At 42.5% G+C, this 27399-nt stretch overlaps 1 protein-coding gene across 1 annotated transcript in view; it reads left to right on the forward strand.

The window, feature by feature from the left end:
- Nucleotides 1-5780: 5780 nt before the first annotated feature.
- The window catches only part of LOC126094828 (endochitinase), an 87495-nt gene continuing 65876 nt past the window's right edge, over nt 5781-27399 (forward strand). The window contains exon 1 of the mRNA XM_049909422.1: nt 5781-5837. The gene's annotated coding sequence lies outside the window, so the exon portion shown is untranslated. The remainder of the gene's footprint in view (nt 5838-27399) is intronic.

Consider the following 27399-nt stretch of genomic DNA (forward strand, 5'->3'; position numbering starts at 1 on the left):
TGTGGGCAGAAAAACGTGGTCAGTATATGCGTAATTGGCAGGGCACGCGTGGTGATGGTTGTGGGCAGTCATTGTGGGGTAAATGCCGAGTGCTGCAGGGGAAGTGCCATTCTAAACTGCAGTCTAGGCTTACAGTTTTTGTAAATAGTAAGTGGAGCCCCTCCATCCCCACACTTACGTGGTGACTGGTGAGTATTCAGAAAGATCTACTGTCACCTCTACTTTGGTTAGTATCTAAAAAGAATTCCGCTGAAAATGTAACAAAAGCAGCAATTTATTTTCGCATGGCTTTCAGAGACGCGTCATGAGAGGCGCATTTTGAGTAAAACCTACACTGGTCTTGCTGCCATGTTAAAATTTGGTTCTTTTGCCAAAACACAGTGGAGTTTACATAATGTCACCTCAGTAAAAGGTGCGCAGACGCAATTGCGAGAGAATTCTGAAGCAGTGGCTTATTAAATTCATTAAGTGAGGCATTGAGAAAAAGAAAGGTCAATAGATTATGAAAAAGCACATCCGCATTACAAAAATAAACGTGTAATGTCTTCATTTATGTTGTTCCAAAACCCACTGCATTTCTCGTTTCACCAGCTATCAATGGCCCTTAATAATAACATTCTTTCATTGGAAAAGTCTGTAGTTAGTGGAATAACATGGCAGAAATGAAGTTTTGCATATAGCCATATTGCAAAATACTCTCGTCTTTGCATGCTATAATTTGCCAAAATCACAATTCGATATCTCAAACCGTTTATGCAATATCAGAGTTGTTGCCGATATTTCATTCTGGCTTTATTGCTGACGCTCTCTACTGAAAATGAGTGTGGTACATAAATTAAATTTTCTCGAGATTGGTGACAGAGACCTCCACCTAAGCCTAAAGAAAAATTCAGTATTTTAGCTAAACTTCATTAGCAGCGAATTATTATATAATATGCATCAAACTCAAAATCATAGCGACACCTATTTTTCATTGCAAACTTTTTCCGAATTTCACGCAGTGTCTTACATAAATGAAAATATCCAAGAACTATGATCATTAACGAAATCATGGGCATGTCATCAAGGAGCTGACATGTAAAGCTACAAGTAAGGCAAAAATGAATTTTTTTACCGAATTGTTTCTGTAAAATCGCTAGAAAAAGACTGCAGGGTGAGTCTGTCACCGCAGTGTGTCGCTAACCAGCCAATAGCGGGCAAACATATCGGGCTCCCCTTGTAAAGAAACGAGTGAACTCACCCAGCCCTATAGATGGAAAATCGTCACTGCGCATCAGACACCACTTTCTGGTCAGAGACTGACAACGGCGCCTCTTTTCAGTATGTGTTTGTACCACGAAGTGGTAGATTTGAAAGAATCCAAACTTCAAACTTATTTTATATCCATATGGTATATTTCTGGATGTGGGTCTCCTACTTAAAACTTAATCCACTGAGGCTCCTTCTACAGCCCTTAGGAGCCTGTAATAGGAATTCTGATTTTCCCCTGTATTTCTGAAATTTGCGTATTTTAGAAACGATTATGAAAATTAAACATTTTACAAAATTTATTGCGCGAAAGTTCAGTATTTAGCAAACATATGTATTACAAATTTGTTATTTGTTTACATAGAATATGTTTTCTTACTTAATACTTTATAAGCGTTCCTTTCCCATTGTAAACCAAGATAAATTAAAATTCTAACAACATAAAAGAATTCTTCTTAGTCTACAAGATTATCTATTTCAGTGTATGCTCAGAAATTATGATCCAGGAACAGCAATGTGAAAATAATAGTTTTCCGTTCCCAACAGAATGTTTTATATCCATGATTCCCCTTGGCTCTCACTATTGGGGTGCTTGATTACGTTGAGTTCCCATGTTAGGTGAGCTTGTCACTATCACTTCATGGACATTTTACCTTGGGCATAAGGAAATGTATAAGGACATGGGGGTAGGGGGATATTAATAGGGGATTGTGGGCAGGAGGAGGTGGACAGGGAGAGAGGGAGATGAGGAGATGGCAAGAGAGCTGTGTGAAGGAGGAAATGGATGGAGAGAGAGGGGCAGGAGACTATGAACAACCGGAAGGAGGAGATGGATAGTCAGAGGGAGCTTGAGGAGATGAAAAGGATTGAATCAGGAGAAAACGGAGAGTGAGAGAGTGGCAGGAGGAGAATTATAGGCATTTTTATGCTCAAGAATTAAGACGTTTTTGGAAAATGAACATCTGTTCTATAAAAATCAACATGGATTCCGCAAACAGAGATTCTGCGAAACTCAGCTAGCTCTGCTCCTCCGTGAGGTCCACAGCGCAGTGGACAAAGGCGCTCAGATTGATGCCGTGTTCCTTGACTTCCGTAAGGCATTTGACACCGTGACGCATAGCCGTTTAATGAAAAAAATAAGAGCTTACAGAGTATCGGAGCAGACCTGCGATTCGATTCAAGACTTTCTTGCAGACAGATTTCAACATGTCGCCCTTAACGGAACAAAATCTACAGATGTAAAGGTAATATCCAGAGTACCACAGGAAAGTGTGATAGAGCCGTCGCTGTTCACGATATATATAAATGATCTGGTAGAAAACGTCGGATGCTCTTTAAGGCTATTCGCAGATGATGCAGTTGTGTATACCAGAGTAGCAACGCCAGAAAATAGTAAGAATCTGCAGAACGACCTGCAGAGAATTGATGATTGATGATCTGGCAGTTGACCCTGAACGTAAATATATGTAACATATTATGCATATATAGGAAAAGAAATCCACTACTGCACAGCTACACTATTCATGAAAAATAGCTGGGGACAGCGTCTGCCGTAAAGTATCTAGGTGTAAATATCCAGAGTGACCTTACGTGGAACGACCATATAAAACAGATAGTGGGAAAAGCAGACACCAGACTCAGATTCATCGGAAGAATCCTAAGGAAATGTAACTCATCCACGAAATAAGTGGCTTATAAGGCGCTTATTCGTTCAATTATTGAGTATTGTTCATCGATCTGGGATCCCTATCAGGTAGGACTGATAAAGGAGATAGAGAATATCCAACGAAGAGTGGCGCGTTTCGTGACGGGGTCGTTTAGCTGGCGAGAGAGCGTTACGGAGGTGGTAGACGTTACAAGAGAGGCGTTGTGCATCACAGAGAGAATTACCATTGAAATTTCGGGACAGCAATTTTCAAGGGGAGTCGGACAACGTATTACTTCCCCCACATATATCTCGCATATTGACCACGAGGAGAAAATTCAAGAAATTAGAGCCAAGACAAATGCTTACCGACAATCATTCATCCTACGCACTGTTCGCGAGCAGAACAGGGTTGGGGGGGATCAGATAGTGGCACCGAAAGTATCCTCCGCCACACACCATTAAATGGTTTGCCGAGGATGTAAATGAGATGGACAAAGAGAGTATGGGAAGAGAAGGTGAAACAGAGAGAGTTGGAGGAGGAGATGGACAGATGGAGGTGAGAAGATGATGTGGGCAGGGAAATGAGGGGAAGAAGATGTGGACACAGCGAGGGGAGAGGGGAGATGTGTGCAATATATGTGCCGAATATGTATGGGAGTGAAACCGCATGGAAAAGGCTAATATAAAAATAGTTCATAACAATTGTTGATGTGTACGCACAAGGGCCACTAAAAGACTAAGTTGATAGAGATATTCTAGGCGCTTCAGTCTGGAACCTCACTGCTGCTACGGTCACAGGTTCGAATCCTGCCTCGGGCATTTGTGTGATGTCGTTAGGTTAGTTAGGTTCAAATAGTTCTAAGTCTAGGGGACTGATGACTTCAGATGTTGACTCCCATAGTGCTTAGAGCCATTTAAACCATTTGATAGAGATGTAATCAGTATTCATTGCTGTTGCTGATTGGCCAGGTTGGCGAAGCATTGCAAAATGTTGGCGCTGAAAATGCAGAGGTGGAAAGGTGTGTTTTTAATGTTGTGCGTGCACGAAAACATGATATTCAGGAAAATCACCACTTCCAAGTGTAATATTTCAATATGGAATAACTGTGATCAAGAATCGCCCTAGTCCGCAGCTCGTGGTCGTGCGGTAGCGTTCTCGCTTCCCACGCCCGGGTTCCCGGGTTCGATTCCCGGCGGGGTCAGGGATTTTCTCTGTCTCGTGATGACTGGGTGTTGTGTGATGTCCTTAGGTTAGTTAGGTTTAAGTAGTTCTAAGTTCTAGGGGACTGATGACCATAGATGTTAAGTCCCATAGTTCTCAGAGCCATTTGAACCAAGAATCCCCCAGAACATCGATTCTTTAAGTACTAAACACGCTTCGTTACCAGTTCTTGCATAAATTGGAATAAATTCAGTGTTTTAGAGTAAACTTCAGGTACATGTAAATTCTGTACCAATCTTCGTCAACATTAAAACAGAAGTGTTATATAACGTAACTACACTGGCAAAGGGAACAAGAAGCCAGTACTGCCAAACTGAAATTCTATCACGACTGGCTACCTGGAATACTGTAATGGGACGCGAAATTGAAGCGTCACCCATCCACAAGGATCAGCTCAGTTTGCAGGTAAATATAAGTTTAATTCAGTGTCTTGTTTATGTATTTGTAATACTTTGTTATGTTTGTAAAATATTTTTAAGTTTTGTATTTTTGTTTTGTATGTTTCCTGTTTGGAGAGAGCAGCGCAACTCGCGGACACAGCATCTTCACTGCCGGAACCAGAAAGAAAATTGCTGGCCACTAGACGTCGCGGGTTAACGGCCAAAGAGCAGCAGAAGGTCCTGTGACCGGGTTGTTGCGTCTAACCTCCAACATTCAAATAAATAAAAAATTGTAATTTTCCATTGTAATGACGTCACAGAATGTTTAGTTCATGTTGTATTTTGTTCAGTTCTGTTTTGTCGAGTCTGGTGTTCACATCTGTTTGTAGCATATACGAGGACGATAAAACAGTGTATGCTCTAAAGCTTAAATACGTGTTCGAGAATTATTTATGAAGAGTTGTATTGAGGAAGAATTATTACTGAATTTTTCCAAGATATTAATGTTCGGAAGAGTTTGATTTCGATTTTTGAATCTTAAAGGTTTTACAGTCTGATTTTAATATGGGAAAAATAAGATAACTTGCAAGAATATAATTTACAAGAAGAAACAAACGACATCTAAATTTCAAAAGTTTGCACAAACCAGTTGGTCTGAGTGACGTAATTTTGAACAAACGACTCAACTGAAGGTGTTTTAATTACAGTTTCGTCCAAGAATCTTTTACAGAGAACTTCAAAAGAATTTAAATAATTTTTTTGAAGTGTTCTGTAAACGACGCAGGTGACGAAGTCTGCACATTGTCATATTTCAAACAAAAATCATTGAGACATACGCGTCGTTACACTTCAATACCTCCATGGAATCTACGTCATACCATCACCATACTGCGACTGTGGATCGATCCAAGACGAACACCGCGAGTCTTTGGCTGCCCTCGACGCAGGAACGAATTTGCTTGCATTTGTTGACACTCACACATTTGCAAAATTGTGGAATTCTTGCAGAAAAAAATAAAATATAAGCGATCATTTTGGGTTTGTGACTGATTGTTTATTTTACATATTCAGAAACTATATGGCGAACAATTTCACTAGGCCACCTGACACAAGAATACAGTACACAAACTGGTTTCGGGGATGGTGCCCGCTTAGTGTTCCGTAAAGTAGGGAGGATCTGAATGCTGAAAGTGGGCCGGCACACTGTCCGCCGAGCCTCCCTCCCCGGCGTCGTCACGTGACCAGAGGCGGCGGCAGTGAGTAGCGGCGGGTTGACGCAGGTCGGCGCAGTCGCGGCGCGGACAGCGGACGCGGCCCAGCGCGCAAACGGCACACGCAGGTGAGTGTCCTGAAGACGCACCGCGCGCCGAGTCCGAAACGCCACTTCCACGACGTTACGGTTTTAGTGTTAGGTGGACAAGCACTTCCACCTCAGTTTACTACACGGGATATCACGTCCTACTGCGACAGTTACGACACGATTTCGTAAAGTCAGGCGCATATTTCTTAAAAATTTACTGACACCATTTGAAAAGGGCCAATCGAAAGCTGCTGTTGTGAAGCGAATACATCAAAGGACTTACTTCCATGTTCATCTGATTTTAGTCATGAAATGACCAAATCAAATAATTAAAGCAGTCTTAGAGCGAGAAGTTAGGAGATAGAAGACGATAATTATAACTTGATGCGAAAATCTTGAGAGGTTTTGTCATATTTCGTACAAAGGAGATTGTAACTAATAGCTGCAAGTTGTATCTGTTTATTCGTTTTACTTCTACCAGCCACTATGACATCTGTAACTTGAAGATTGAATTTATTGGGGATCAGTTGTCATATAGCAAATTCAATTCTGAAACAGACGATAAGCACGTATTAATATAAATTATCATCATACTAATTTCAAAGCGGTTTATGGAATAAAATGTGGTACATGTCAATGGTATATCCTTAACGTATACCTTAGCAGGAGAAAGAGCTTACGAATGCTGTCTGTCTCCCTCCATCTCTCTCTCTCTCTCTCTCTCTCTCTCTCTCTCACACACACACACACACACACACACACATACATGCAATCTACCGCATCATGCAAACAAATATTACACTGAGTACTTGGTTCAAATGGTTCTGAGCACTATGGGACTTAATATCTTAGGTCATCAGTCCCCTAGAACTTAGAACTACTTAAACCTAACTAACCTAAGGACATCACATACATCCATGCCCGAGGCAGGATTCGAACCTGCGACCGTAGCAGTCCCGCACGGCCACCGCGGCCGGCCTACACTGAGTACTAACACCCTCGCATCGATAACATTGTAACGTATGACGATAGCATTTCAGCAATGGAATATGTTTTTAATAAACGTACATTTACATTAACTCTCAGCACATCACAGTGAAGTGAATATATCGTATAGTAGAAAGTATGGAACGCTAAAAGGGTGACTGCTCAAATGAGGTAATGCTGGTCTCTGTAATTACACTAAACTCACATAAATACGTAGGCCTCTGTGGCCGGAATCAATCTCATTCAAATGCTTCTGGTTGTACCACCTCGCCACCTTTTAAGATACTTAAAATACTAACCATGCAGGGAATACGCCCTGAGGAAAGCGTCTGCAACATGTCCGAAACGTCGTTTATTTTAGTATTTGAACCATTTTAAGTGTTTTAGTAGATAACACGACAGTGCACCCAAACTGATTTTAACATTTCAACCTTATCTTTGCGGTACGTACGGCAGCGAAACTAGAGGGGGGGGGGAAGCGGTCATATGTGCCTAAAATCCCTCCTTAACGCTTTGGTCACCGTGTTTGAGGCAACTGGGCGCCTCCTTTTCACACATATACCGACGCTCATTGCAGTTTGACTACGAACCCAATAAATTAGTGTGAAGTGTCATTCGAAACGATGAAACTTGCTTTAACTATTCGTAAAAAGTGGATTAAGAGATAATAAAATTAGGAGAGGTACAAACAGTTTTATTGAAACATGTAAAATACTTGTGCACGCCGTTTATACACATAATTTGCCTGAGTGTGGTATATTTCGAAACACTCAGACATACAAATATCTGTATTACGATTTGGACATCATCAGAATGTTTCTTTTCCGTATGTTTTTTCCTTTTCGCTCTTACTAACATCAGTGCGCACTTTGTAGGCATTTTTGGGCGCTATTTTTTCTCACCAAGTGGTATCTTTATGGCAAAATGTCTCTAATCTAGTCTGCCCAGTCCATGAATTGGAGAAGAAAGAATCTCTCGACGTGCTTGCGAAAGAGTGCACTTCTGTCTTTCAGCCATATTCCGTGTCTCCTTGCGTAGCATGAATGCATTCGTGGTGCCCAGCACAAATGGGAGAACACTTTTGCCCTCAATCTGAACTGAGGTCTCTTGAAAGGATGACAAGGAATAATTTGGGCTGATTTATCCACTCAACTCAGAACATCAAAACACGAGGCGCTATTTTCGAATACAGATAGATCAGAATGCTACCAGGAATCCTTCATCATGCAGTCTACGTGCTTACCGAGAGAGGTAAGAAAGAGTAAAGGGAGCTAGGAAGTTTGACGAACGGCACGAGCAAGACTTGGGTGCCGTCAGTTTCACGAATCCTCTTTGGGTTCCTCGCGAAAGTACCTACTAATACTAGTTCTTATGGGGTAGCTGAGAACTATTTTCAAGCGTCTGCAAGTAAAGGTATGCCAACATTTCCCTAAATCTCTCTAGTGAGACAAATAAACTTGTGACCATTCTTGCTGTCCCACTTCTGTTTATGTTAATTATAATCCTATTTGTTAAGGGTAACATCACACACTTGAGCAGTGATCTAGGATCGGTGGCAGGAGTGGTTTGTAAGCTGACTTGCGTTTTCTTGTACCCTTCCAATGGACGGTCAGCCACCTGCTTTCTTTACGATTGAGCCTGTTTGTTGAAAACATATGTGTAAAAGTACAGTCATGTAACACATTAACTTCATCCAAAAACGAAGAAATGTTGTTTTACTAAGCGAAGATGAAAGTGACACTGGATTACAAATCGTGTTTCGAAGAAAGCGGGCACGATCGGATGTGAGTGATGGCGCTTAATTTGTTAAAACCTATGAGAGGAAACCACTGAAAGAAGTCGATATCTTGTGCGTTTCCATCAAGTCACTCTGGAGTCGCCTTATTGCATAGATCTGGGTAACAAGGATTCAGAACGTTCTACTGTTCACTTAAGCGGCTTTTTACACACCTAAACAATAATAAAATTTGAACCCCAAAGCATCCTATTCACAGCTTTGAATTTATCTTGGTTTGGTTATTTTAACAAATTGGTGTAATTACAATTCATACTAAGAGCGCATGTATCAGAGCATGCCTCTAAGAAAATAGATCACGAATGCTGTAGGAATCAGGGAAATGATAGCGACACTCTCATTAAAGTAAAAAGATTAATAATCATCCAGCATTCATCTTAATTCATTAATGAAAACATCAGAGAGCTTCATTCCCTTCAACGTTCAGAAATGTAAAATCGTACAAACGCAAAAACGTCGTATCTTACGACTACGGTATTAATACGAACACAACATTATTACAAATATCTGGGTGTATCAGTACGTGGGGATATGAAATAATCACATAGCCTCAGTCGTATGAAACGTAGGTCGTAGGGTTCTTTTCATTGGTAGGGTACTCGGAAAATACACTCTACAAAGGAGAGTGCGATCCATTCCAAAATATTGATCAAGTGTGCAGGACACGTACCAAATAACACGTACCAAATAAGATTAACAGCGGATGCTGTTACCGACAGAAACATAATTCATTTCTTTAGCTACTAAACGAGTGGCGAACTATTTTGATTGATAGTCGCCTGTATGGGAACAGTATTCCATTTTGACACAGACTAACACTAACAATGTTTTTTTTTCCGTGCGTCAAGGTTACATTGTATTACACAACGGGAGTTAAAATTCAATTCATTCCTGATTTAAGTTACGTTGATCTCAAAAGGCTTACACGAGCTTACACCGTAACCTGTTGTTGATCTCGTTGTTGCTGTTGCTGTTATAGTCTTCAGTCTGAAGATTGGTTTGATGCACCTCTTCATACTAGCTTATCCTCTGAAAGTTTCTTTACCTATGCATGACTAATGCACACTGCATCAATCTGAGCCTGCTTACTGTAGTCACTCCTTGCTCTCTCTCTACAATTTTTAATGGCACTCTCCCATACTTCACTCCATTACCAAATTAACCTGTTCCTTGATGCCCCATCGTGCTCGCGAAAGGCAGGGTTCCGAGCTTGTGTCTCAGACCTACACACACCTGTAATCTGTTAGAAAGTGTCGAAATATGGGAGTAGTAAACCATTGATACTACCGAGCAGCGTCGTTCATTCAAAATTGGGTGCTATTTCGGGTTTCATTCAAGGAGATCACAGGTAATAGTTCCTGTCTGAATTTAATATATACTGTTGTTGTTATCAAGAGACTGGTTTCATGCAGCTCTCCATGCTACTCTATCCTGTGCAAGCCTCTTCATCTCCGAATAACTACTGCAACCTACATCCTTCTGAATCTGCTTAGTGTATTCATCTCTTCGTCTCCCTCTACGGTTTTAATCCTCCACGCTTCCCTCCAATACTAAATTGGTGATCCCTTGATGCCTCGAACGCGTCCTACCAATCGATCCCTTCTTCTAGTCAAGTTGTGCCACAAATTACTCTTCTCCCCAATTCAATTCAGTACCTCCACATTAGCTGCGTGATCTACCCATCTAATCTTCAACATTCTTCACCACATTTCGAAAGCTTCTATTCTCTTCTTGTCTACACTGTTGACGGTCCATGTTTCACTTCCATACATGGCTACACTACATACAAATACTTTCAGAAAAGACTTCCTGACACTTAAATCTATACTCGATGTCAGCATATTTCTGTTCTTCAGAAACGCTTTCCTTCCCACCCATAGCTCAAAAAATGGTTCAAATGGCTCTGAGCACTATGGGACTTAACATCTATGGTCATCAGTCCCCTAGAACTTAGAACTACTTAAACCTAACTAACCTAAGGACAGCACACAACACCCAGCCATCACGCCACCCATAGCCAGTCTACATTTTATATCCTCTCCACTTCGACCATAATCAGTTATTTTGCTTCCCAAATAGCAAAACTCATCTACTACTTTAAAGGTGGATATAATTCATTTTGGTCCGAAAAATAGATTTTTCAAAAATATTATTTTCTTGATTTACACTGTTTAATCCATGTTATATGTGGATTTTATCGTGATAGCAGCTTTAGAAATGCCTTTAAACTATTAAACTAACTCTGCACTGGTGGCCACTCCCACATTTTCCGACATTTAGGAAACTGCTTGCTTCAGTGGAATTTTTGTCAGTATGAAGGCAATTTTCTTTTTATATCTTTGGCTGACATCTGTATATCTGGCTGACATCTATATCTTTGCCTGAAAACTTTCTTTCGTGTGGCTTATTTACGTTTGGACAATACTAAGACATATTTGTGGGTGGGAGGTTGAATTCGCAAATCTTTACGTGGAAGTCAAGATTTATGCATAATGGTTGACGGAAGAACTGTGTTCGGAAACAGAGGTTTCATGGAAATCGGTCTACCGACAAAAAAGAGGAAGCAGCTCGAAATGAAGAACACAAGCTCTCAGCTTCAGCATCGAAACTTCGGACACGAGAGTTGTACAGGTGCTGCCTAGATAGCAAAACTCATGTACTACTTTAAGTGTCTCATTTCCTAATCTAATTTCCTCAACATCATCTGATTTAATTCGATTACATTCCATTACCCTCGTTTTGCTTTTGTTGATGTTCATCTTATATCCCCCTTATAAACGGTTTACTAGAGCCGCATTTGGAAACTTTCTGGCAGATATATACAGGGTGTTTCAAAAATGACCGGTATATTTGAAACGGCAATAAAAACTAAACGAGCAGCGATAGAAATACACCGTTTGTTGCAATATGCTTGGGACAACAGTACATTTTCAGGCAGACAAGCTTTCGAAATTACAGTAGTTACAATTTTCAACAACAGATGGCGCTGCGGTCTGGGAAACTCTATAGTACGATATTTTCCACATATCCACCATGCGTAGCAATAATATGGCGTAGTCTCTGAATGAAATTACCCGAAACCTTTGACAACGTGTCTGGCGGAATGGCTTCACATGCAGATGAGATGTACTGCTTCAGCTGTTCAATTGTTTCTGGATTCTGGCGGTACACCTGGTCTTTCAAGTGTCCCCACAGAAAGAAGTCACAGGGGTTAATGTCTGGCGAATAGGGAGGCCAATCCACGCCGCCTCCTGTACGTTTCGGATAGCCCAAAGCAATCACACGATCATCGAAATATTCATTCAGGAAATTAAAGATGTTTGCCGTGCGATGTGGCCGGGCACCATCTTGCATAAGCCACGAGGTGTTCGCAGTGTCGTCTAAGGCAGTTTGTACCGCCACAAATTCACAAAGAATGTCCAGATAGCGTGATGCAGTAATTGATTCGGATCTGAAAAATGGGCCAATGACTCCTTTGGAAGGAATGGCGGCCCAGACCAGTACTTTTTGAGGATGCAGGGACGATGGGACTGCAACATGGGGCTTTTCGGTTCCCCATATGCGCCAGTTCTGTTTATTGACGAAGCCGTCCAGGTAAAAATAAGCTTCGTCAGTAAACCAAATGCTGCCCGCATGCATATCGCCGTCATCAATCCTGTGCACTATATCGTTAGCGAATGTCTCTCGTGCAGCAATGGTAGCGGCGCTGAGGGGTTGCCGCGTTTGAATTTTGTATGGATAGAGGTGTAAACTCTGGCGCATGAGACGATACGTGGACGTTGGCGTCATTTGGACCGCAGCTGTAACACGGCGAACGGAAACCCGAGGCCGCTGTTGGATCACCTGCTGCACTAGCTGCGCATTGCCCTCTGTGGTTGCCGTACGCGGTCGCCCTACCTTTCCAGCACGTTCATCCGTCACGTTCCCAGTCCGTTGAAATTTTTCAAACAGATCCTTTATTGTATCGCTTTTCGGTCCTTTGGTTACATTAAACCTCCGTTGAAAACTTTGTCTTGTTGCAACAACACTGTGTTCTAGGCGGTGGAATTCCAACACCAGAAAAATCCTCTGTTCTAAGGAATAAACCATGTCGTCTACAGCACACTTGCACGTTGTGAACAGCACACGCTTACAGCAGAAAGACGACGTACAGAATGGCGCACCCACAGACTGCGTTGTCTTCTATATCTTTCACATCACTTGCAGCGCCATCTGTTGTTGAAAATTGTAACTACTGTAATTTCGAAAGTTTGTCCGCCTGAAAATGTACTGTTGTCCTAAGCATATTGCAACAAACGGTGTATTTCTATCGCTGCTCGTTTAGCTTTTATTGCCGTTTCAAATATACCGGTCATTTTTGAAACACCCTGTATTATCTGATCAAAATTATCGGGACATTTCTATGTAACGCGGAATCTGGTGCTAGACATCACGAGGGGCAGCCCCTCCAGTACAAAAGACGACAGGGAACAATGCGTCGTCATTAGAGAAGCAGTAATACCGGAATTTGTCGGTCAGGCGAGTTCAATGAACTCGGAAATGGACTAGTCATTTCACGTCAAAAAAATGGTTCAAATGGCTCTGAGCACTATGGGACTTAACTGCTGAGGTCATCAGTCCCCTAGAACTTAGAACTAGTTAAACCTAGCTAACCTAAGGACATTACACACATCCATGCCCGAGGCAGGATTCGAACCTGCGACCGTAGCGATCACGCGGTTCTAGACTGTAGCGCCCAGAACCGCTCGGCCTCCCCGGCCAGAATTTCACGTAACCTGAGTAAGAAATGCGTCAGCGAAATTTCAACCCTTCTAATGTTGCCCAATTGACTGTTGGTGATTGTCAACTGTAACCTCGAAATAACAAGCACAGGTAACTGAAGGCCATGCAGACATCATGTACTGACGTACACGGCCAGTCGAGCATTGCAGAGGATCGTTGTAAAAAAATCGCAAGATATTAGCGGAAGGATCATTCGTAAATTCAAAACTTCTACCAGCAGTCCACTTAGCACCCACAATATCTGCTAGGCGATGCTTGAGGTGGCACAGAGAATGATCTCACTGTACAATGAGTGACAGGAAACAAGTGATTTGGAGTGATCGATCACGTTATACCCTGTAGCAGTTCGATGGGAAGTTCTGCGTTTGTCAAATGTCAAGAATGTTGCCCATGATCATGTGCAGTGGCAACACTGAAGTACGGAGGGGTGGTGTTGCGGTATGAGGGTGTTTTTCGTGGCTGCGGAGTAGTCCGTGTATTGCGCTCAAGAGAACGCTAAATGCTGAAGATATGTACACATTTTACGGAACTGTGAACTGCGCACAGCAGAGGTGCTGTTCTGGGATGATAACTGTTTCAGCATGACTGTAGACCCTGTCATGAAACAGCATCTGCTAGGCAATGGTCTGTGGAGAGTAACATTTCTGAAATGCACTGGCCTGCCCAGAGTCACGACCTGAACCTAATGGAACACCTTTGGGATGTGTCAGAATGTCGACTTCGCTTCAGATCCCAGCGTCCCACACCATTACGCTCTCTGGTTTCGGATCATGAGGAGGTATGGGCTGTCATTCCTCCACAGACATTCAGACAACTCACTGAAAGTTCTCCTAGCTGAGTTCAAGCCGTCATGAAACGAAGGGTGGACACACCCCATATTAATGTCTACTACCATGTGTCAGGGTAGATTTTATTAGATCGTCGGTAGACTGCCCTCAATCTACGCCCCGTAGAAATGACTTACAGTAGCTCTAGCACCTCTGAAACAAATTCAATTTTTTACATGCTCGACTGCCGGCTAATCTGCTTGATCATGCGAAACCCTGTTCTTATTTAATTGCGAATCCTTGGCCGCATTCGTCTATCTCTCGATGCTGGTTCCATTTTTATTAACATTCATTTATTGACGGAAGCTCCCTCGGTCGCTAAGTTAGACGCCTCTGCGTGGCAGTACATCACTTCTACTCGTGCTTGTCCATCGTCCCAACGTAATTAGTTAGACACTTCAATTAAATAAAACATCGAAGGTGTTGTCTTTAGTGCCCGATATATTTAAGAAAAGTAATTTCCTTCCTTTGAATATTTATTACTTTAAACTAATGTTGTGGCCTTCAGTCCGAAGAATTAATGCAGCTTTTCGTGCTTTTCCGTCCTGTGGAAGCCTCTTCATATCTTGAATGCCTCTTCATCTCGGCATGACTGCTTGAAACTGTCAAACCTGGGTTTCTTCAACAATTTTTACCTCCCCCCCCCCAAACACACACACACTTCCCTCTAGTTAAACTGACTATTCCTTGACGCCACAGGATCTGTCCAATCAACGTATCCTCTCCTTTAGTCAAGTTGTACCACAATTTTATACACTCGGTACCGCTTCAAATGTTCAAATGTGTGTAAATTCGTAATGGACCAAACTGCTGAGGTCGTCGGTCCCTAAACTTACTCACTACTTAAACTAACTTATGCTAAGAACAACACACACACCCATTCCCGAGGGAGGACTCGAACCCCCGGCGGGAGGGACCGCGCAGTCCGTGACATGGTGCCTTAAACCACGCGGCCACTCCGCGCGGCTAGTACCGCTTCACTGGTTAAAGTATGGATACACAAATACTTTCAAAAAAGATTTCCTAACACTAAAATTTTTATTACAGTCTAATATATTTCTCTTTTTTAGGCAGAACTTTTCTCGCTGCAGCCAGCCTACACTTTACACCCTGCTCTACTTTTTCATCGTCAGCTATTTCGCTGCCTAAATAGCTACTCCTTTTAGTGTCTCATTTGCTTGTCTAATTTCCTAATAATATCCGATTTAATTCGATTACACTCCATCAGGCGTGTTTTAATTTCGTTGTTCATCTTACAACTTCTTTTCAACACACTATCAATTCTTGTAACTGACTCTCCCGACGCTTCTTTGCTAGCATTAATTTATGTCGAGTTTAGGGTTAATGTTTTTCCCGGATTGCATTTTTTATATCCATTTACTGTTCAACTTTTTACCTTTTAGTTGCATAACACTGTACAGTCAAAGATGGCATTCACCATGTGTTCTTGCCTCAGTCTAGATGAGGAACATCTTTTCCAGCGTTGTCTCCAAATGTTGTAACGCCTTTCTTGACGATAGTTAAAGTCTGAGCATGGCCTTGCGAGCCGAAAACCGGTTAACTACATAAATTTATCTGTAGAACATACACGATATTGAGCTTTTCATTTATATATTTATAACTATCCATTCAGTTCAACTGATCTTGCACGTTCTTCGCCGTCTGTTTCAGAAATACGGTGTCATCCGCAAATGTTAAAGTTCGTTTCTTGTTCTTATGTCTTGGTTAGGAGGGATAACTTTTGGGATAAGGCACACGGTGTAATGCTGGAAGGTATGCGACCGGCATTACAGTGTGTAGACTATGGAGTCGATACACATGTTCGTGTGTAATTAATATCCTTCAGTTCTTGCGCAACGAATATTTTCATAAATAAAGCTTTCAAGCCTTTGCTTGGTACAACAGATAAGGATAACCACACCTAATGCATAGCCAAGAGGCGAGGGAAACCCAAGTTTGGATTTAGTATGAGTTAAGGGACCCATCAATAGCGACGGAATGCAGTAATTTGTCGCCAGATCGCAAGATCAGTCTGCAGATCGCATTTGAATGCGCAAATAGCAGGTAGCAGCGACAGGTCACCGGCCGCCCTTAGATCCCAAGCATTCCGCAGAAACGCTCGCACTGAATCACCTGTGTATCGCAGTACTGCTGTCCGCCTGCGACGAGTTTGTCTGGCTATTAAGCTTTATTTTGCAGTTTTGCTTCGTTACGCTGTGGTCTTTGCGTTAAAATTTGTAGAGCTATTCAGGGAGCACGAACCACACTGAAAAGTAAAGCCAGAAAATTGTCACGTACCTTAAGGACGGACAATATACAAAATTCATCCATGCTATTAGATTTTGCAGTGATCAGAATTTTGAGGCTTGTGCTGTAGAACTTGAAATTAATGAAAAGTTAATAGTAACAGTCACAACACATAGGATTCTGGTGATGATATTAAGTTATTCGTGAAACAACTGAATGCATTATTAAACTATTTTAGTAGGATGGGTAATACTAGGTGACGATTTTAATTTCAGTGTTTTATAACATACCATTTCTAGGCTATACTTCAGTCGCTGTCTATTCTATATAACATAATTCTCCTCTCACACAATTTACAACAGGAGTTATGGGACCTAGTAGCACTGCTGATAGTAAGATTGTTAAAGACACAGCGAGATAGTAATGCCGTAGTAAAATTGAAAAGTGCATAAATGAAAAAGGAATCGAGCACTTCAAGATGTATTTCCGATATATAGACCGGTTTTAACGGAAAATATTGTACATTCTGTAACATAAACTGTTCTGAAAGCAGTTGTCCTAAGAAATTAACATGCGTAAGTAGATTAAATGCCCCTACGCTCCAGGTTTACAAAAAAAATCAGAATATGATTCAATCTAAGGGAAAACTTTAGTTAACATTAAGTGACATTGCAAATTATATTGTGAAATTATATGCAAAGTTATCAGAGCGCAAAAATTTGCATTTTCAAGAATTGATAAGCTTCTCTGGCAACAAACACAAGGAATCATAAAACTGAAAAAAATTCATTAAATATAAAGAATGAACTGATCTAAAATAGCCCCATAATTGCAGGCACTTTCAGTAATCTTTTCGGTAGGCTTAAGTACCAGATAATTTCTGTCCGAACAGCTCTACTGCTCCCAAAACAATGTTCAAAACCAAGTTTAATAAAATATAACGCCATTTTTAAGAGTATAAGTCGGCTTACGTTGGAGAACTACCACCGCTGCTAAACATTGCAATTCTTCCATAACAGAAATTTACGACACTCTCATGTTCGAAATACTGGTTTGTGAGTGGCTCGTATGTGATGGGCACAAAGGACTCGACCGACTGCAGAAGATAATTTCTGACGGAGTTACCAGCGATATATTGCTGCTGTGTGTGTGCGTGGGGGGGATCCTTTAAAAGACGTTAAGACCGAAGTTACCTGTACTTGGGACGTCTGCTTCATTGCAGCCGACAGGAAGGACTTTCTCCAGAGGGCCTCGTGCGGGTGTCGTCTGCTCCTTAGACAGCGACACAAAGGATCGTTAACACCCACCGGCGACAACACGTGGCCCCGCGCGTCCTTCTTCTGTCACCGAACTGTGAGGCAACGGCGGTGAAAGTTGTTTGGAGACGCTCCTGCTCCGATGCAGATGGCACTGGCGTCCCGAATACGGGAAAAAAGAGCAAATACTAAACATAAAGTAAGGTGTCGAGGCCGGCCGGGACACAGGGACGAAGCCTCGTTGCGTAACGAACGTTTTGAGAAGGGAGGTGCTTTGGCGGTGGCTCCATCGTGGGAAGATATTCAGGCTTGGCTACCCATCTCACCCCACAGGAGTGCAATGTGAAGATACTGAAGTAGCTACAAGTGCAGGGCATTACCGTGCCACAGTAACCACACCCACCAGAAAGTGAGTCATCCGCAGCAGGCAACACACTGATGGCAGGTAATACCGACCCTGGCCTTGATAGTGCCCCCAACCCAGCGGGAAAGAGAGTTCCCAGCTTTCATCAGATATGCCATAGAAATGGCGATTATCTCTGAAACAACCGGTTTTCGGTTACACCATTTCTTATCGTCTATAGTTTATTCTTACCTTTCATCATTTCGTTGACATGGAACAGCAGTTTTATTTAAATTCCTTAAAGCGTTTATCAATCGTTCTATCAATAGTTGTGTAAGTAGGCTGTTTAGGTTTTTATGTTGGTAACGCTACGTAGCGCTCTATATGAAAATCACTGACTGTGCTGTGTGCAGTCTATGGGTGGTTTTCATTGTTGGAATAGTCGCCATTGTAGTGTTCGGCAGTTGGCTGTTAACAGCGCGTAGCATTGCGCAGTTGGAGGTGAGCCGCCAGCAGTGGTGGATGTGGGGAGAGAGATGGCGGAGTTTATATATATACATAGATATCAGTTCATGACATCCAGTCTTACAAATTTACTAACTCTGATGGACACACGTCCAGATCATCCGCTCTCAAAACTGATCTGGACGTGTGTCCATCAGAGTTAGTAAATTTGTAAGACTGGATGTCATGAACTGATACATATATATATATATATATATATATATATATATATATATTGACTTCTGAACACTGTTAAGGTAAATACATTGTTTGTTCTTTATCAAAATCTTTCATTTTCTAACTATGCTTATCAGTAATTAGTGACTTCAGTAGCTAGAATCTTTTATTTAGCTGGCATTATTGGCGCTCGCTGTATTGCAGTTGTTCGAGTAATGAAGATTTTTGTGAGGTAAGTGATTCATGAAAGGCTCAAATGGTTCAAATGGCTCTGAGCACTATGGGACTTAACATCTTAGGTCATCAGTCCCCTAGAACTTAGAACTACTTAAACCTAACTAACCTAAGGACATTACACACATCCATGCCCGAGGCAGGATTCGAACCTGCGACCGTAGCAGTCCCGCGGTTCCAGACTGGAGCGCCTATAACCGCACGGCCACCGCGGCCGGCTTTCATGAAAGGTATAGGTTATTGTTAGTCAGGGCCATTCTTTTGTAGGGATTATTAAAAGTCAGATTGCGTTGTTCTAAAAATATTGTGAGTCAGTTTAGTGATGAACAGAATAAGTAAAGAGAGAAATGTCTGAGTACATTCAGTTTTGCTCAGCTGTTTGAAAATCAAATAACGTAAGGGGTTTACCAGCAAAGTAATTCACTAATTTTTCTAAGAGGACGTTTCAGTTGTAGTATTTATTAGGCAACTAGTTTCGAACCTTATGGGTTGATTTTCAGGCCTGGTCTACTGAGGCTACAAAAACAGCACATAGTTGTCAGTAAACGCTGAATACAAAAGTAGTATTACAATATAAAGTTGAAATGTAACGGGAAACTGGAATTAGTTATTTGAATACAAATATACCTGCACTGACAGTGCCTGATCTTGCTAATAAACATTTAGTGGCAACACATGCCCCATAAATGTTTGCAGGATGAATGCCCCAATCCAAACATGCCTATTACCAAGTCAAAATCAAACTGGAGGTTAATGTAGCCAGCAACACCAGGAAACTTTCGATGGCACTAGCATCAAGTCTCACATATAAGCGCACGTCCGCAGACAATGGTCGTGTCGGGTTTTAAAACGGGGATGCGTCTAAGCACTTTTATTAAACCTTACATCAGTGCAGTGAATGACAACATATATAGTGTGACGTGTACCCGTCACATATTTGAACAGAAGACAACGATTTCATGTTCAAGTGCGCGTCCACCGCCAAAGGACACATCGAATTAAAATAGGGGTCATTGAATACAAAGTGCAATGGAACAAATCACATTTGTTGCTCCATTACAAATTTTGCCTTGTACGTATATATGGTTGTCTTTCAAATACCTACATACATGTAGTTAGCAAACATAAAACATTTGAATACAATACATATTGTTTGTTTAGCCAATAAGTTCTGTAAAAAAACAGTTACATAGTCCTACTAAAACAGCGCTTCATAGCACCGAACCATTACTACATCACGTTATGCGCGACCGCCTTGAAATCGCCTTCTCCAATACTCAGAGTGTGTATCTGTTCATGCAGTTCTGCTGTGAATTACAGAGGACGAATATTGAAATACACATACTGAAGCATTTTACAAAATTACAAACAATTTTCTGTTACTCGTCATGCATGCCGCATGAAGAGCCTGTTTCATATAATGCCACTACGATTACGCCACCCTGCAGATATACACACCATGACCTGACATAGTTTTCTAACCAGACTTGCTAATCCAATTACAGATGCACTTGAAACGTTCTCCTACGAAACATTGTTTCAAATTCAAACATCCTGATTTAACATGTTAGCTGGCTTGATATGCACCTCTAATTACGGATTACACTCAAATGATGTGACATACACTACAAAGCGCTCTCGTGTGAAACATTGTGCTACGTGTCATACAGTGCGCAGTACTATACTATTTATTCGCTGTGAGAACATCATACCTACTTTGGGCAGCTAATGTAGTAACTAAAATTGAAAGGGCCACTATACACTGAAGAGCCAAAAAAAAAAAAAAAACTGGTACACCTGCCTAACATCGTGTAGGACCCCGCGAACACGCAAATATGCAGCAACACGACGTGAATGGTCTTGACTAATGTCTGAAGTAGTGCTGGAGGGTAATGACACCATGAATGCTGCAGGGCTGTATATAAATCCGTAAAAGTACGAGCGAGTGGAGATCTCTTCTGAACAGCACGTTGCAAAGCATCCAAGATATGCTCAATAATGTTCATGCCTGCGGAGTTTGGTGGTCGGCGGAAGTACTTAAACTCAGAAGAGTATTCCCGGAGCCATTCTGTAGCAATTCTCGACATGTGTGGTATCACATTGTCCTGCTGGAATTGCCCAAGTCCGTCGGAATGCACAATGAACATGAATGGATGAAGGTAATCAGACAGGATGCTTACGTACGTGTCACATGTCAGAGTCATATCTAGACGTATCAGGGGTCCCATATCACTCCAACTGCAAACGCCCCACACATTACAGACCTTCCACCAGCTTGAACATGCATGGTCCATGGATTCATAAGGTTGTTTCCATATCTGTACACGCCCATTCGCTCGATACAATTTGTAACGAGACTCATCCGACCAGGCAACATGTTTCCAGTCATCAACAGTCCAATGTCGGTGTTGAGAGGCCCAGGCGATGCGTAAAGCAAAGTGTCGTGGAGTCATCAAGGGCACACGAGTGGGCCTTCGGCTCCGAAAGCCCATATCATTGATTTTTCGTTGAATGGTTCACATGCGGACACTTGTTGATGGCCCAGCATTGAACTCGGCAGCAATTTGCGGAAGGATTGCACTTCTATCACGTTGAACGATTCTCTTCTGTCGCCATTGGTCCCGTTCTTGCAGGATCTTTTTCCGGCAGCAGCGATGTCGGAGATTTGATGTTTTACCGGATTCCTGATATTCACGGTACACTCGTGAAATGGTCGTACGGGAAAATCCGCACTTCATCGCTATTCGGATGTGCTGTGTCCCACTGCTCGCGCGCCGACTATAACACCACGTTCAAACTCACTTAAAACTTGATAACCTGTTATTGTAGCAGCTGTAACCGATCTAACAGCTGCGTCAGACACTTGTTGTCTTATGTGGGCGTTGCCGATCGCAACGCTGTATTCCGCCCATTTCTCTGTATTTTAATACGCACGCCTATACCAGTTTCTTTGACGCTTCAGTATATGTAACTTTCATGCGAAAAGCACATACCATTAAAAAATAGAACTAAATTAAAATTAATGAAATTTAAATAGTCAAGAAATAAAATTTAAAAAACTTAGAAATCAGGCCATTGTGTCCGACGTGCGTGTACGAGCACTTTGCTCGTCGCTTGGACACTCTACTTAAAAACCATTTAATCCTAGAGATTGTGCCACACACAAAAATGGTTCAAATGGCTCTGAGCACTATGGGACTCAACTTCTGAGGTCATCAGTCCCCTAGAAGTTAGAACTACTTAAACCTAACTAAGCCAAGGACATCACACACATCCATACCCAGGACTCGAACCTGCGACCGTAGCGGTCGCGCGGTTCCAGACTGTAGCGCCTAGAACCGCTCGGCCACCCCGGCCGGCATGCCATACACAACTCAGCCCCTGTTAACATCCTTGGATTAACACTTAGCAAACATCGGGAAACGGCACTGGCGTCCCAGAACGCGTGATAAAAGTCTTGCACACTGTACGTACACACCTACCGTCTAATAGGCTACGCCACACGGCAACAGGTGCATTATTATCTCCGCATTGACATACTGATTTCTATGTTGTGGGTTTATTGCTAGTTTCTAACTGGTAGCGTTGTTATTAATACAGGGGCTGTTTCACTAAATGTGTTTGCCTCTTTAAGTTACGAAGTATCAGCAACATGTCAACGTACTCGTTGTTCGTGTATGACATCTTCATCCGATGTCAGTAACTGTGCTATATTGTGCCTCGTTTGTTTGTGTGGCTCGAATAGTCGGGTATACGGCCGTGTGCGGCGACAGTCGGCAGTCTAAGAGCGCATCGAGGAAGCCTCTCGCTCCGTGACACCGGCGACGTTACAACTCGGCCGCACCACATTTAGAAGGCGCATTGCATTATGCGCAGCGTGTGTGGTATCTGCCCCTGAAGCTTTCAAGGGTGGTAGCTCCCAAACTAAAAGTGATGGGAATGTAATTTAAATTGATGTATACACAGCTGGTGTTATTGATTCCAGTGCATGATAGAAACAACTATTGTTCCATTAAAAAAATTGTATCTTTTTGCGGTAACTCTTTGGATAATAATGCAATAAACTATGTTCACAGCTCCGCAGACAGTGTAAAGTTTCTTATGGTGACCTACCGCAATAAATATTTCCGTCGCCTATTACTTCGTAATTTACAGAGGCAAACACATTTAGTAAAACACCCTGTATAGTGCTGATCGCTCTTGCCAATTAATAACCGCGCTGCTGCTATGGTCGCAGGTTCGAATCCTGCCTCGGGCATGGATGTGTGTGATGTCCTTAGGTTAGTTAGGTTTAAATAATTCTAAGTCTAGCGGACTGATGACCTCACATGTTAAGTCCCATAGTGATTAGAGCCATTTGAACCATTTTTGGCCAATTTCTACAATAATACAATATTTCAAAGCAATGAAAATTTTATGAATAAACATTGCTCGTTATTAAAAAATATTTTGCTTAAAAAATAAAAATTTAATACTGCTTTTGTGGCAGACTGATATGCCCGCTTTTACCCGATTGTTAATAAGAAATGAAAGGAAGCCATATTACGACAGAGACAAAACAAATACCGCAAAATACCACTTATTGGAACTCAAATACCGGTAACGGTTTTAACCAGTCGGTTTTCCCATCTGCAGTACGCCACATCCTGCTGAAGCCACGCTTTAACGAGTAAATCTAGTTGAGGTAGGAGGCACAAAATTACAGGGATCTAGAACGCTCGTCTTATAATATTACAACAGCTATGTTGTCGTAGCGTTCCTTCTTTAACGAAACACACGGTCAACATATCGCACTTCGACCGACCCACCAAATCACCCGATCTTTATCCACGTAGTCACAGACATTTTCTACGGGATAAAGATCGAGTGATTTAGTGGGTCGTTCGAAGTACGATATGTTGACCGTGTGTTTCATAAAACCAGGAACGCGAGCGTGCAGCTGTGTGAACATGGCCCTGGTGATATTAGAAGACGAGCGTGTCCACATCATACTCTAGCATTAAGACTAGAAGAAACGACCGTTCTTAGACAACAAGAATGTTGAAATAAAGATGTGGTTCACATTCAAGATGCATGGTCGCCACTTCTCAATCAGGTATTTACTCAAGCGGCCTCACGCGACAGACCTCCATTCCAGACCTCCCACCATGGAAAAATCCCTGACAGGGCCGGGAATTGCGCCTGGGTTCTGCGCATGGCAGTGAGCCGTGTAGACCACTCACCTACGGAGGCTTTGTAGAATACCTTCATAATTACATACGAAAAGCACAGTATTGTGTATGCTCTACACCTCTGCGTCCAAGGGTGGAAACATCTCCGAAACGGCTGAGTCTGTAACCGGTTCGCGTGCTGTCGTGGCTAAAATACGACGATAAATCAGGAAGTTTTTGTCTCTATTTTTTCTTAGCCTAATTATGGCTGTAAATGCGAACTCAAACTATCCATTCTCAGTTTTGGGCCTTTTTTTGTTCGTGGCTGCCTTATTTGGTGGTAGCTCCGCCGCACTGCGCTGCTGTCAGTTGTTAAAGATGGCGGTTGTGCTTCACAACTCCACGATGTTAGAGCAACGAAGTGTGATTCGTTTTCTGCGGAGCAAGGGACAAGCGTCCATCGAGAGCTACAGGGAAATGTGGCCCACATATGAAGAAAATTGTTTCGTTTTGAGAATTGTGAGGTGATGGTGTTGTGAGTTCGACAACGGCAGTGAAGTCTTGCATGACAATGAACGGTCGGAGAGGCCGCGTTCGTCGCCGACCGATGACATTACCCGCCTTGATGTAATGGTGAAAGCAGATCAGTGAGTGCACATCACGGCCATTAAAATGCAGATCGGCGACTTCACATCACAGCCATTAAGCGCGAGGTTGGCATATCGTATGGGAGTGCTTACGACATTCATGGGGCCTTAGCGTACCGGAAAGATTCTTTTTGGCGGGTGCCTAAGCAGTTGGAAGACATGATGAAAGGCAAGCGAATGATGTCTTCACTGAATCATCTGGAGCGGTACTCCAAGGACGATGAAGTTTTCCTGGACCGCATTGTTACTTGCGATGAGACGTGGATACTGCATTTCACGCTGGCATCCAAGCAGCAGAGCATGGTGTGGAAACATCCGGGTTTGTCTCTGACAAAAAAAATTCCGTACAGTGCCATCTCTTGGAAACGTGATGTTAGTGGCCTTCTGGGATAGCTGTGGACTGCTCCTGCTGGATTTCATGCCACAAGGTGAAACTATCAATGCTGAAAGTTATTGTTCCACAGTGTCACATCTGAGGGCTGCCATCAGGCGAATGCACTGAGGGATTCTCGATGTGAACTCCACGACAATGCAAGACCACTTGTGGCAATCAGAAATATCGAAAGCTCTGAGCATTTCACTGGGAGATTCTGGACCACCTACCATACAGGCCAGACATCGCCCCAAGTGATTTCCTCGTTTTTGGACCACTGAAGTAGTTCCTTGCAGGACAACGATTTACAAGTAATGATGAAGTCAAAACAATAGTCCGACGGTGGTTCCATAGTCAGATAGACGAATTTCACCGCAGGGGCATCTCAAATTTAGTGCTGCGATGGGACAAATGAGTGAACTGGTGTGCGGACTATGTGGAAAATAGTGTAAGATATGTAGAATAGTATGCACTTTTATATTTTTCATCACCTATGTAGTGGAATTAAATCGGGTGATGCTGAGGTATTAGATTAGGAAATGAGACTCTTAAAGTAGTAAATGAGTTTTGCTATTTGGGGAGCAAAATAACTGATGATGGTCGAAGTAAAGAGGATATAAAATGTAGACTGGCAATGGCAAGGAAAGCGTTTCTGAAGAAGAGAAATTTGTTAACATCGAATATAGATTTAATCGTCAGGAAGTCGTTTCTGAAAGTATTTGTATGGAGTGTGGCCATGTGTGGAAGTGAAACGTGCACGATAAATAGTTTGGACAAGCAGAGAATAGAAGCTTTCGAAATATGGTGCTACAGAAGAATGCTGAAGATCAGATGGGTAGATCAGATCACTAATGAGGAGGTACTGAATAGAATTGGGGAGAAGAGAAATTTACGGCACAACTTGACTAGAAAAAGGGCTCGCTTGGTGGGACACATTCTGAGGCATCAAGGGATCACCAATTTAGTATTGGAGGGCAGCGTGGAGAGTAAAAATCGTAGAGGGAGACCAAGAGATTCAGGAGGATGTAGGTTGCAGTAGGTACTGGGAGGTGAAGAAGCTTGCGCAGGGTAGAGTAGCATGGAGAGCTGCACCAAACCAGTCTCTGGACTAAAGACCACAACAACAACAACAACAACATGTGTACCTCACTTTGGCTAAAAATCGGTGCAAAGACTTTCTGATTTGCTCTCATATATGGTGGATGACAAAATTGCACTATCCAAAACTGGCACAGAGGCCATAGATGACAGGGGTGAATGACGGCTGCAGAGGTTTGTACAGGTGAATAGATGGACAGCTGTTGAGTTTCTGACTGCCCAGATGAACCAAGAGGCTATCAACAGTGACTCCTCAATGACTTTTCAACGAACATTGCTGTATAAGGGCCACTGCATTAGGCACCTGGTTCATGCACCAATGCTAACTGCTGTTAATTGGCGACGATGGCTGGAATTTGCGCGCCAATACCGCAACTGTAAGTCCACTGAGTGACGACAGGTGACCTTTTCAGATGGATCGCGATTTATGCCCCACTGGACAGACGGCCGTTAGTATGTACGGCGTGTGACGTATTAATGCAAACACTCTACATGCGTCAGCATCTGGGCAATATTTTCATGGCATTCCCTGGACGATATCGACATTCTTGAAGGCACAATGGATCATCACAAGTATGCATCAATCCTTGGGAGCCATGTCTACCTCTGAACGCAGTTTGTTTTCCCTCGCCAAGATGGCATCTACCAGTACGACAATGGAATGTGTAACAGCTCACAGCGTACGTGCGGGACTCGAAGGGCACTAGGAGAATTTCACCATGGCCACCAGTGTCCCCGGATTTAAACCCAATTGAGGCTCTCTGGCACCTACTCGATCAGGCTCGTCACACCAGAGATTCCCAACTGAGAAACCTAGCCCAGCTGGCCACCGCACTGCAATCGGCATGGCTCCACAACACTCCGGTACGTTCAAGAACCTCACTGACTCTCTTGCTGTACATCTCACTGCGGTCCACACTGTGAAAGGTGGTTATTCAGGCTTTTGACTGGTGTTCGTATTAACGTGGCTGCGCGGTGTACGTACCGTTAACTCCTTCTCTGTTTTCCCTGTTTAAAGATCTGAAAACTATCCCGAGCACTCATGAGAATAGTTTTGATGGTATGGATTCTCTTGTCTTGAATTCTGTTAGAGCATCTGTCCTGATGAAGTGGTTTGGAAGCTGTAGTAATGACTTGTACATTCTTCAGTATACTAACACAGGTTGGGTCAATACACTGTT

The sequence above is a fragment of the Schistocerca cancellata genome, chromosome 8 (assembly GCF_023864275.1).
Source record: "Schistocerca cancellata isolate TAMUIC-IGC-003103 chromosome 8, iqSchCanc2.1, whole genome shotgun sequence".
Classification (NCBI taxonomy): domain Eukaryota; kingdom Metazoa; phylum Arthropoda; class Insecta; order Orthoptera; family Acrididae; genus Schistocerca; species Schistocerca cancellata.